This window comes from Calonectris borealis, chromosome 3 (assembly GCF_964195595.1).
Source record: "Calonectris borealis chromosome 3, bCalBor7.hap1.2, whole genome shotgun sequence".
Taxonomy (NCBI): domain Eukaryota; kingdom Metazoa; phylum Chordata; class Aves; order Procellariiformes; family Procellariidae; genus Calonectris; species Calonectris borealis.
The window spans coordinates 118,982,169-118,994,252 of record NC_134314.1 but is presented as its reverse complement, the minus strand read 5'-3'; the positions used below and the strand labels follow the sequence as shown (position 1 = coordinate 118,994,252).

The window sequence follows — 12,084 nt, the reverse complement described above, 5'->3', positions numbered from 1 at the left end:
TCCCTGGAGTGTCAGTGCTGTGCACTACATTTTCACTCTGCCAAAGCCTTTATTTAGCACATGCTAAAGAACATTTAACATTTAAAGATCCCCTCTGTACATCCTCTAAATGTCTCCATCCTTTACTTTTAGATTAATATGTCTTCTGTGAAAATGAGATAATTGATTACAGAGCCGTATTATTTACAAATGAAGTGTTGTTTGTGTATTGACCTTTCATTTCTATAGCTCGATACTAGTCCTTGTACAGCATTTGTAATTAGCAAAATGGTAACAGAATTAGAAGAAAAGGGGGAAGAAAAGAGCTTCTGTGGATGCTTTTAATAAAAACAAACTTTAAGATGACTTGCACATTTAAAACTGCAAAAATTAATGTTTGGTCAGATTCTACATCCCAACTTTCTGTTTGGAAAGAGAAAGAAATCTCCTTCTGCTTCCAAACACACCGCAACTGGAAATGCAGGGGAAAAGGACTGATCAATAGACATGAGCGAGCGTTTCCCCTTCACCCTGGTCCGGTAGCTCTTCTGCACCGGGGGATTAATTTCAGCCCAATCTCCTCGATGAGCAACCAGCAAAGCCCACCTTAGCATTTCAAGATGAATGGCACCGATAAAGTCGGGGGACTTGGGCATGTACAGAAAAGCAAAGCTCCCAAAACTATGATGCTAGAAATGCCGAAGATGCTAGAAATGCTGAAGATGCTAGAAATGCCAAAGAGGCAAAGTGTAGCAAGTTCACCCTCCTGCAGCAGCACAGGGACTACCTGGTCTGTCCAAACCAGCCTGCAGAGCCAGACTGGTTTAAATAACGGTGCAGCCCAGATCCTGGGTGGGTTGGGCAGTGACCGGTCCTTCTGAACCCCATCCCCAGGCATGCCACCTTGCACTTAACAGCCATTGAGGATGACTCAAACCCAGCTGAAAGAGGGGTAAAGAGTAAAGAAGCAGGAAGAAAAGACGAAATATGGCATAACCATAGTCCACGGAAGTTTGAGGTTTAAAAAGAAATATGTTCTGCTTGGGAAGGGGAAGGACACCTCGTGAGAGCCACAAACAGGCTTGGGAAAGCGTTGGATTTCAAGAATAACTGAGAAAAACCTCTCCTGCCTTGAGTCTGACATAGTCCTTGTGTAAATGCTTTGGTCTGTTTGCGTCTGGTTTAATTTGACCTCTTAAACAAGTAAATCTTTCTAATGAACCTGGGGATTTTGATGGGGAGAAGGCATGCTGGAGGCAGGCAGCTATGTGGCGTGCAAGCCAAGCTGCTCGTGATGCTTCCTCAAGTTGGCTGGTCAAAGGCAGAGATGCTCACAACATGCAGGGAGCATAAACTCTTGCAATGCTTTAATTTCCACTAATACAAGCAGACAAACAACAACAACAACAAAAAAATCATCTAAATTTAGCTGGACCATGTGCTTCTAATAAAATGCCAAACAGGCAGAGCTGATCTCAGGTTGATTCCACCGTCCTTCCCCGGGAGGGTGAAAGAGGAGTTTCCACATGGACTTCAATGGATTCAGACCCATGAATATAAATATCTGAAATATAAAGCAAATAATTTCGTTTCTCAGTAACAAAGATGTTAGTTAATATCCTTACAGCTATAAAGGAACTGTTGTAACGGCAGAAGAGGGTTTATATAGATATATTATATATATATCTTTTTATTAATGCAACAGAAGCATATTAAAAATGTCTGTCATTGCAAGTCTGGAGAAAAATATTAGGCTCGAATAAGGTCATCGAGGAAGGATAGAGGAAAGTCATGGAGGGAAGGCTTTAAGGGTGTTCTCAGTGTCCTATACGCAGAGACAAATAGGACACGTCACTCTTCAGAGGGCCTGGTTTGGGGGACTCTTGTCCCATGGGCTCACATTCAACATCCACTGAACCTACAGAAAAGAAAAAAACCACTTCAGCGCTCTTCGGGGAATGAGAACGTGCTGCTTTGCTGGCTAAATTGTTTGCAGCACGTACTTCGACCGAGGGAAACTCAGCTTCCATTTTCTTGCTAAGGGGCTGGTCCTGTTCCCCTCTAAGTAGCATCATCTTCTGACCCCAGCAGTGATACCCCATCCTTACTGAACAGTCACTCCTGTTAAATGACGTTGCAAGGAACAAAATTAAATGTCTATTCAATATAGCTGAAACAATTCTACTGGTTATGGTCAGGTCTCCCACACAAACTAAACCGTACATCTAGGACACAACCCGTGGTATCATTTTGCAGGAGGCGGCAGCAGGCTCCCAGCATCCCCAGCTTGTGGCTGTCCCCGTGCCTGTGCAGAAAAGTCCCTAAACAGCACCCGGCCACCCCAAATGACCAAATTTTAGCCCTCGTCACAGTTGAAAATAGGAGATGGGGGGGCCTGCTGCCTGAGCACAATATATCCCATACATCCAGCTGGCTGGGCTAAGCAGGACGCGGGGACCCCTCAGATGTGGAGCCAATAGGGAGCACTCCGGCTACCTGGGATTTTATAAATCTTTCAGCTATCAGTCTTTCAGAGCTCCAAATGCAAAATCCAGCAGCCCGGGATATCATGTGGATTTATGACTTGGGATTTATGAACTGGTCTGGATAAAATAAGAACTGCCTTGACATTATTTTTTTTTTGAGGTTTGAGGAAAAGAAATAATAAAAAATGAAGACCTGATTTTTTTTTTTTCCCTTTCAAAGCTGGCTGTTTATACAAATGTAGATGTTTTGTATATATTCAATTATTTTGATTTTTCTTCTTACCTGTGTGCTTCCTGGGGCTGGAAGTGGAGCAGCACAAGAAACGCTGCTCTCACAGGGTTTTCTGCCTGGCAGGAATTGCTCAAGAAAACCTGGTCTCGAGGCATTCCCGGCCCTGCTCCTGGAGATAGGAAAGGTGCTGGTAAATATTTAGGGAGATTTCTGGATGTTTCCAAACAGTAGGTAGCTCCCCACAACACCACTGCCCCAGCTCTCACCTGCTTTCATCACTTTTTTTCTTTAAATAATTTTGCAGCCCTTGGTTTTTTTCATTTGTGGCAAGCCGGGTTTTTAGGTGTGCGTGTGTGTATAAGAACATGTACATGGATATATGTGTATGTACATTTGTGTATGTATGTGTACTCGTGTGTAAATATGCACATATTAATGTGCATACATTTGTACAGCTCTAAATAGGCATCAACTATATATACACACGTATACATGTACACATACACGTACATGTAATTATATGGACATATAATTACATGCATATTTACAGCTGTATAAAGATACACACAGACATATACATTTATGAGCGAGTATTGTGGATGGTTTGTATATTAATTCTTCGATTAGAAACCAATACAGCCTATCACTTTTTATTAATACTATTGAACTAAACGTATTTTGCATGAGAGCCCATCCCAAAGGACTTTCTATCCTTATATGTAATTTATGGCCTTCCTTTCAATTTTTTTTATCTTATTAAAAAAAAAAAGATGGTATTTACCTCGGTCAGGAGGAAAAACTGTCAGATCTATTTTTGCCACCTCTTCTGATTGACCCTTTCGTACCTCTGCCCACAGTTTCTGGGTGATTTTCTTTCTGCGATCCTTGAGTTAGCTCTCTGTTCTTTCTTTTATGGATCAAGGCACGCCTTAGGGAAAAACCAACTAAATATATAGCCCCAGCCTTTCAGCCTACCACCTTCCCCATCCCCTTGGGCACAGACTTATCCATGTACCAGCACTGCCAGACTGTGCCAACACCTTCACCCCGGGTTGCGGAAACCTTTGCACGCACCCTGCACCTCCTCCCATCTCCAGCTGGCACCACGTAGATGCTGATAACGCCGTGTTTAACCTCCACGTGAGACCTGCACGCACCGGTGAGTATCTCCTAGGGCTTCTGCCAGCCTTTTAAGAATTAAAATGCGGGCTCAGCTGATTCCCGGGGCTGTATGAGGAGAAAAAGCCCAGGGAGGGCGGTGTGATGGAGGATGCTTTAGCCCCTTCTCCTGGTGGTACCCCAGCTGCACAGACGATGCCGCGCCAGCACTAGGGGAGGGGGGACGATGCTCCCAGAGGGTCTGAATTTTGCTCTGTGCAAGAAGAACAAGCTTTTATATCACCTCTGGTGCCTGGATAACCTCAGGTGAAGGCGCTCACCCCGGCCAAGGAATTCAAACCAGCCAAGCAAACCCTCCCAGCCCCTATAACCTGTGGACCGCAGCCTGGAAACGCAACAGGCTCGGTCAAAGAAATGTCAGCAGGTTACTCTGTGGGTCTGAAGCAACATAGTTTGCTTTGGTTTAAATTACCACACATTGTGAGTGGTTTTTAGCATGACTCGTGTCCCAGGAATAATTTGATTTGGAGATTTTGTTTTAAAGGAAATTGAGGCGCCCAAACCGTGTCTTAGAGCTAGCTAAAATTGCCGCTTAAAAAAAGACAGCCACAATTTTATTGTTTTTCAATTATTCAGTGTGAATATTCTGATTGCCACCTCTTTTTAAGCTCAGAAATGATGTGGTGAGCCACCAGGTTTGGGGTGAGGAGGCCAGCAGGCTGCTCCCCACCTCGACACCTCCCTAACCTGAGCTTTGGTTAAGAAAGTTTGCTGAGAATTTCATGCGAATTAGTGAGATTTAACGAACAGCGAGGGAGGTGGCGGCTGGGAATACGTCTTTCCAGTTTTCACCCCACCGAGCATCTGTACCCCTGGTAGCTCAGGTATTCACTGCGGTTCCCATTCAGGCACTGGGGACGTTTTGGGGGCAGAGTGGGGGGAATTTGAAAAATAATTTTTCTCCTCCGCCAGCCTTTTTCTGTCCACTTTTCACATCGCTGGCAGCCGGAGAAGGGCAGGTGGCTTTTGCTGTGACACCGGGGATATGGTACCCCACACCAGAGTGGCTGTGCCGGCACCGGCAGGGACCGGGGAGGGCAGCGGGGCAGCTGCTGTGCCACGGGGACGTCCCGAGCCTCTCGCCCCTCTCCCTGCAGCACCCAACACAAACAAAACCCACCAAATTACTGTGCCCACAGGCCAAAAGCATCTTCACTTGGCTGCTTGGTGCCGGTACGTGGCTCCTGCTCTCCCCAGTCCCGGTATGATCTCCGGCGTGGTCTTCCATTAAAAATTATCTCTCCATCCGAGGGCGAGGGAGGGGGCCGGGGGCAGGCTCTCGTGCAAGGCACTAAGTGTCTGGACCCTGCTAAGTTCAAAGGCACCCTCCCTCCCGCCCCGAGGAGGGATGAAGCCGGCCGGAGGATGGCTGGAGGCCACACAGACGGGAAGGTATGCAACAATCCATTTATCACTTTGCAAATATTAGTGCTGCTCGCATTTGCTGCAGCAATATTTCTTCTTGGAAATTGGTGAAGTGAGTAATAACAATGTTATTTATTCTAAGACCTTGGAACTGAGAAGCAATAACAGGGGGGACTGTTCCCTTGAAAGCTTCAGAGGTGCTGGAAATAAAATGGGGGGGGGGGGGGGAGAGAAAATAGACCAACAAAGGTCTAGAGGAGAGAACGCCATCGAAATCTCTTGTTTAATTTCGTTGCCCCAAAGGTAATAAAATGCATTTTGTAATGATTTATATATAAACAAGGAGGGGTGGGAGAAGGGCGAACAGTTCAGATTCCTCTGTGGCTGGCAGATCCAGCGAGGTAGCAGGAGCTTCCCTCCCTCTGCCCGGCAGGGCTTGCCCCCAGCGCCCGCTGGCACCTCGGGTTTTGTCTCCAGCAAAGCACCTCCTTCGCCGCAGAGTCTGCCTGTTCTTTTATTTTTTTTTTTTTTCTTTCTTTCTTTCTTTCCCCCCGCCCTTGCATCCCTTATCTGAATATATAAGGCTGCCCTTTGCTCAGATTTATGGGTTGGGGCAGCGCTGTGTGTATTTACAGTCTCCTGACCTGCAGACCTACAGCTGAACAAGAGCAGGAGGAAACCAGGGCCCGTTCCATAAACAGAGACAGATACGAGGGGGAGGCAGCAGGAATCGCGAGCAGCACTTAACATTTTTAACTATTTGGCCAAGGCAAGGAATTAGCGATTAGATTAGAGGCAAAAAAAAAAAAAAAAAGAGAAGCGGGGTTAAAGATTTAGGGGAAGGGGTGGGGGGGGTAGGAGGAAGAGGGCGGCAACGGCTGAGAGCGGCCCCCGGGTTTGGCATGGGGAGAACTTAAAAGTTATAGGGATTTTATAAAAGGTTTTCCAGCGCAAAAGGGAATAGGGCTGAAAGCGAATCTCCAAAGCGTTTTAATCAGAGCTGTGCTTTCCTTGGGTAGAGCCGAACAGCTCTTTTCAAGTCTAATTACCTTTTGAGGAGGTAGATTACTTAGTCTGTGTTTATTCAGGTACTAATTGCCTCAGATTAAGTAAAAAGAAAACCTTCCTCGACGATAATAAATATTTCTTACGTCCGTATCTATCGGTTGGTTTGTCGGCAGAAATTCGGTGCAGACGAGACATATTTCAAAGGGGCCGGAGAATTACTCGACTTCTCCGAGGCGAAGGCAGCAAAAGTGGCAACAACCTGGAAAATAAATAAATGAAATGCAACGTATGTAGGGGTCACGGTATAGCATAAGTATATCAACATGATGAACAGCTTTGATGAAAATGGTAAACAAAACCACCCTCTCTTCCTGTGGCTTGTTTTACATTGCAATAAACCACTGACTCTATAACCTATCAGAACATGCTGAGATTTTATGCATCATTTCCAACTACTATTTGAACATTTGGTTTAGAGTAGTCATGAACTATAATTAATGGGATGATTTTTTTTTCCTGATAAAAAGCGCACTTTATTGTATTTTATTACCTGTTGGTCCAAAGCTCCATATAGATGACGTAAATTCATTGTAGGTTTTAGGAATGGGGGATAAAGAGGGGGGGGTTGCGTGTGATTATGATGAATTAACGTTTACCATCTGTAATCAAACCCAGAAGTTTAGCTTGCGATGCCCTGTCCAAATTTTCTTTGCTCCTACCAGCGAGCCGGTAGCGCCGGGACGCCGAGATTTCGGCCCAGCTCAGCCTGCCAGGAGGAGAGGGGAAAAAAAAAACCAACCCAGGCACCACAAAGACCATTGAGATGAATGGCTCTATTTTATGAGCCATAAAAGTTTTATTCATCTTGACACCGAAACAGGTTTAGGCAGCGAGTTGACACGCCTTAAATAAATAAGTGGAATTAATTCCCCGGCTCTTGAAACAATAGCGGCGTGCCCGTAACGCCGAGAGCTGCCCCGTTGTTTCCCGTTGCTGCTTGATATTGATATTATTTGTAGGGGGGTTTTTTTTTTGTTTGGTTTTTTTTTTTTCCTCCGGGGCCTGGTTGCTCCACTTCAGATTCTTCCCCTGTTTTATTAGAGGTTGAAAAAGGTTCAAGACCTGGTTGTACCGCTGCTCCCACCGACAGCTAAGGAACCAGTTTGGCGTCTGGTTTGTCTGTTGTTTTACTGCTGACCTTCAAATCAACTTTCCCCCCTGACCCCAGGAGGCATCTATCATGACAAGAGGCTGTTTAACACAAATGGTGCCCATTTATAGGGGAAGAGAGTCAGAAGATTTCCTTGCTTGTTGGTTTTTTTTTGTTGTTGTTGGGTTTTGTTGTTTTTGGTTGTTTTTTTTTTTCATGAAGAATTTGGTTTTTTCACCCCTCTTTTCTCAGTCACCACAGGTGAAATCCCTCCTAGCAGCTGGCTTATGAAATAATGCGAGGGGAGGCCTTAATGAGCTGAAAGCACCCTCAGCTGGAGATAAATATATGCAAATGAGATGCACAAACAAAGGAGCCCGGACAGAGAAATATCTGCAATTCCAGCAAAATGCTGCCTGCAGCTAGAAGATGAACAGCTTTGATAAAATGGTAACAAAAAGCACCTTTTTCTCCTCCAGCTTGTTTTACATTGCAATAGAGCATTGTTATTGTAACCCATCGGAGCATGCAGAGGTTTTTCTGCCGCCGCTTCAAAAAAAAAAAAAAAGAAAAAAAAAAAACCAAACCTGTTTAAACATTTGTTTTTAAGGCATTCATGGGCTATGAGCAATGTGAGGGCTTGGTTTTTTTTGATGGCTTGGGGTGGGGTTTTTGGGGGGGTTTGGGTTGGTCAGGGTGGGTGTTTTGGGGGTGGTTTTTTTTTCTCTTTAATCTCTTCTTTTTATTTTTTTTTTTTACCTGTTGGTCTCTCTCCGGCTCGGGTTGCTGGTGATTTTGGTCGTGATGTTTTGCAGGGGGGGGTGGCCGTCGTTTCGCTAAAAAAAAAAGAAAAAAAAAAATTTCTGAGTTTTGCTTTCAAAATTTGGAGGGAAAATCCGAGTTGACAAGTAGCGAGAAGCAGCTCGGGGTGGGGGGGAGAAGGGGGGGAAAAAGCCAGACTTGAACATTCACCAAGCAGCACCCAAACAGGCAGCTTTAATGAAAGCAATCAAGCCTCTGAGCTAATTCAAAGACAGACATCTAACATGCTGATTTTAATAAGCTTTTAAAAGGCAATCTCTAACTTTTAAAAGTCGCTCTTTTTAATTTAATTGGGGTTTTTTTGGTTCATATATTGCCAAAACAAACACAGCCACTAAAATATGTTTTCAATATGTATAAGTAGCATATCTAGACAATGTTTTAAATTAGCCCCGTATTTTGGGGGGGGAGGAAAGAAAGAGGCTTACTTCGGATGAGTCAAAGACATTTTCCAAGCAGGGCTCCTCACGTCGAAATAGTACCTTTACATTCTCGTCCCTGCCTTTATGCATCCTTCCGTGTGGATGTATGGATGTCTTTTTACCTATAGGCTCCTTCAGAAAACAACCCAGGTCCTCTCTCGGAGATACACAGGTTACTTTCTAAAGAGGCAGAGGAGAAAAAAGGCAGAGAAAATACAGTACTGCTTAACTTTTAACCTTATGATATCATTAAATAGATCATTACGGATTTATAAACGGAGGATAAACACTATAAAGTTTAGAGGGCCCTTTACTCCAGGCACTAACCACAATTTTTATATCTGGCAAGAAGAAGAAAAATAGACTTACCTTTTTAAAGGAAAAAAAAAAATCTCCCTCTTACTAGGTTCTACGGCTTTGGCACTTACAGATGTTAGAGCAGACAAGTGTCGGATTTCCCGATGTCAAGCAGATTTCCTAATTTTTCATAGACTTCTCCTGTTGCATTTTTGGCCCGATGTGAGAGTCATCAATTTAATTCGTGGGGCTACGCGCTAGAAATCAGGATCTTTGTGTGTTTTAATGAACCCTCAAACCTGCCAGGCAGCTCTCTGGCAGCCCGCAGTTGCCCCAAGCTCAGGATTTCAAGAGTTAATAAAAACTTGGTTATATTAGGAAGGCTTTCTTTTTGCAGCCCAGGTTTGTAGCAGCGTAATTATGTTCAACTGCTGTTGTTTGAAAAGGGCAAACAGCATCTTAGGCACAGAACAATGAAATTACAGCTGAGATTTAGGTTAGCAAAAGCCGTCTTCTGCAGCCTTTTATGATTCATTATTTCCCATTAAATACAGTATTAGAAGTGTACACCAGATAGCTCATGGTTGCTGCGCTCAGAGCACATTATCTATATTACACAGGTCTGGGGAGCAGAATTAGAAAACTTTGGGGGAATGAGCAATATGTGTTTGCTGATAGAAGTACCATATGGCTCATCTTCCTCAATTGCTTTCATTGCGACTCTGATGCTGGAGAAATTAAAGTTTTATTTGATGTGGCACAGCTTAATGAACTGTCTTCTGTTAGGAAAATTGAATATGTTTCCTGTTATTTGAGCACAGAGCCCTCATGGTTTTGGCTGATGAGGGATGCATTATGTATTGTTTATTTAGCATTTTGAAAACAAAAGCAGATATTGGAGGTAAAATTGATTACTGCAGGATGCGTTATATAATCACATTTTTTCTTCCTTTCTTTCTTTAATTTACGGCCTTGCCCATTATTTTTATGGCAGCATTTTTCTGGTGTCTCCCCCCACCCCTCCAAAAAAACAGGGCAGGGGTGTTGAGGCAAAGTATATAATCTCTGCTTTGTTTAAAAGCAGCACGATAATTTTTAAAGCTTAGGGAAGGACATGAAAGAAAAAAAGTGCACTTACACGTGTATTAACCTGCAGGCCCAGTGGCTGCCGTGCCGTCGGTCCGGGGATGCTCGAGGACCGGGCGCGCACCGGGCTGTGTCGTTAGGGGAAGACTCGTTTCTCCGTCCTAGCTGGAGGACACAAAGGGGGGAACATCCAGACTTCAGTAACCAAACACCCCAAATCTCACATGTCTAAATATACCGGAGAGAGTTAATTGCAAAATGTTAATGCCTGGAGGGGAGGGGGTGGCTATAAACGGGGAGGATATAAGAAAGCATCGGGTGGAGCAGGGCCTGCGTTACCTGGCGCTGCAGCGTCCGTCGTTTATCTGCGGCAAGAAAGAAGTTATTGATGGAAAGGTGGCTCAGATAAAAGGCAATGTGTGGTTTTGGCTTTGTTTTACAGCGTACGCAGACGCACGCACGCTAAGGTGTATGTGCCCTACCCGTACTATTGGGGTGGTTTTTCTCTGGTAGTAGCAGTAAGTCCAGCAATAGAAAGGGCTGCGTGTGCTACCCCCACCTTCTCCCCAAGTTTGTGAGCAGAGAAGCATATTTAAACTCTGAAACTTAAAGGCAGAAAGTATCTTTGAAGTATGTTATTCTTATTAATTCCACTTCTACTTGTTGGAAATCCTGCCCCGTGACACCCTTTGGCTTTGGCTGTTGTTGATCTCCCAGAAAAAGGGGGGGAGCAGGGAGCGGAAAGTAAAAACTAGCTGGGATAGCTCAGTGTTTTTTTCCTGCCCTCCACGCTGCTCCGACAAAAAGGCAATTTGTCTTGCGTGTCCCGCGATGTTTGAGGACTCTGGCAAACGTGCATGTTAAACAAGCCCCGCGCAGAATCTAAATACCATCCATTAAAAGAGAAAGTCCCAATGTGTTTATAGCAGCGGGCCAAGGCGCGCGGCCCTCGCTCCGGCAAAACTCCCATTGACGTCAGCGGGGCTTGTGCTTATGCAAAGAGTGCGGGATGCTGCCCTGCACCTTCTTAAAAGAAGAAAAAAAAAAAAGAGAGAGAAAGAAAAAAAGAAACGAGTGGTATTGGAAGGAGGATGTTGCTCTTGAAAATGTCTTGCAGCAAAGTGGTTAAGCAAAGCCTGTACAAACAGCGACTATAAATATTTTCCATTCTGTATAGCTCTTCAAACAGTTCCCTGCCGTAATTTCAGATGAGCTCAAAAATAAATAAATTATAGCACGAGGGAGAGAGAGAGAGGGAAGAAGAAGCCGGGGGGGGGCGGGGGGGGAAAAAGAGGAAAAAAAAATACAACAACCAAAAAAATTACATCGCAACCAATGCTGAAACAACAAAAACTTCCTTTTTTTCAGCCAGATCTATTTCCCGGAGAAGAAACCGGTGGGTTTTTATGAAAGGCTGCTCCATGACAGGAGCCTCCTTTGAGGAAGACCATTATGCATTGTTATCAGCATGGCGTAATTTGACTGTTGACAAAGTATCTGTGGCAGTGAGAATGAAAGCAGTTAGAAGTGTGGCGGGTTGTAATCAAGAAGATGCTTAGCTGTGCAACGCTGCATCTTGAGCAGATTTGAATCAACATTGCCTTGAGGGGACACACACACACACACACGCATACCAAAAAAAAAAAAAAAAAAAAAAAAAAAGAAGTCCATTAATTTTTAGTGGGAAAATTAGAGTGGCACTTGATGAAGTGAAATTTGACATGCGTTAATTGCTCCGCAGCTCTCCTAATTAGAGATTTTCAAATTCTTTTACTGCTGTCAGCCTGATGCCACATTGTCTTGCTGGACAAATAGTAAAATTGCAAATTGGGTTGATCAAGAAGTTGGACTTGGAGATATTGGACTCCGGCTCGATTGCTGCCGATCATCATTTTCATAGGAGGGTTGGGGGTGTTGTGGCCTATGAAGGGCATTTGAGGAGAGAAAAAGTATAATAAAGTCCTTCTTCTTGATAAATAAGAATCAATGATTCAACAGAGCTTGTTTAAAAAAGATTAAAGGAATGCAAGAAGTGGACAATAAACCAATGGAATTGCA

The 12,084-nt window shown here is 44.2% G+C and overlaps 2 long non-coding RNA genes across 3 annotated transcripts; one reads left to right on the top strand and one right to left on the bottom strand.

The window, feature by feature from the left end:
• Positions 1 to 1,859: 1,859 nt before the first annotated feature.
• LOC142081090 (uncharacterized) lies at positions 1,860 to 8,860 on the bottom strand. Of its 2 annotated transcripts, XR_012673236.1 has the most exons (4): positions 8,650 to 8,860; positions 8,159 to 8,235; positions 6,393 to 6,508; positions 1,860 to 1,897 (listed from the first exon to the last, which is right to left on the bottom strand). It is a non-coding gene; the product is annotated as an uncharacterized LOC142081090 (long non-coding RNA). The 2 variants fall into 2 exon arrangements; XR_012673235.1 differs by lacking the exon at positions 1,860 to 1,897 and having other exon boundaries at positions 6,305 to 6,508.
• LOC142081089 (uncharacterized) lies at positions 3,341 to 11,692 on the top strand. Its single transcript, XR_012673234.1, has 4 exons — positions 3,341 to 3,856; positions 5,877 to 6,597; positions 7,652 to 7,849; positions 11,395 to 11,692. It is a non-coding gene; the product is annotated as an uncharacterized LOC142081089 (long non-coding RNA).
• The last annotated feature ends 392 nt before the right edge of the window (positions 11,693 to 12,084 follow it).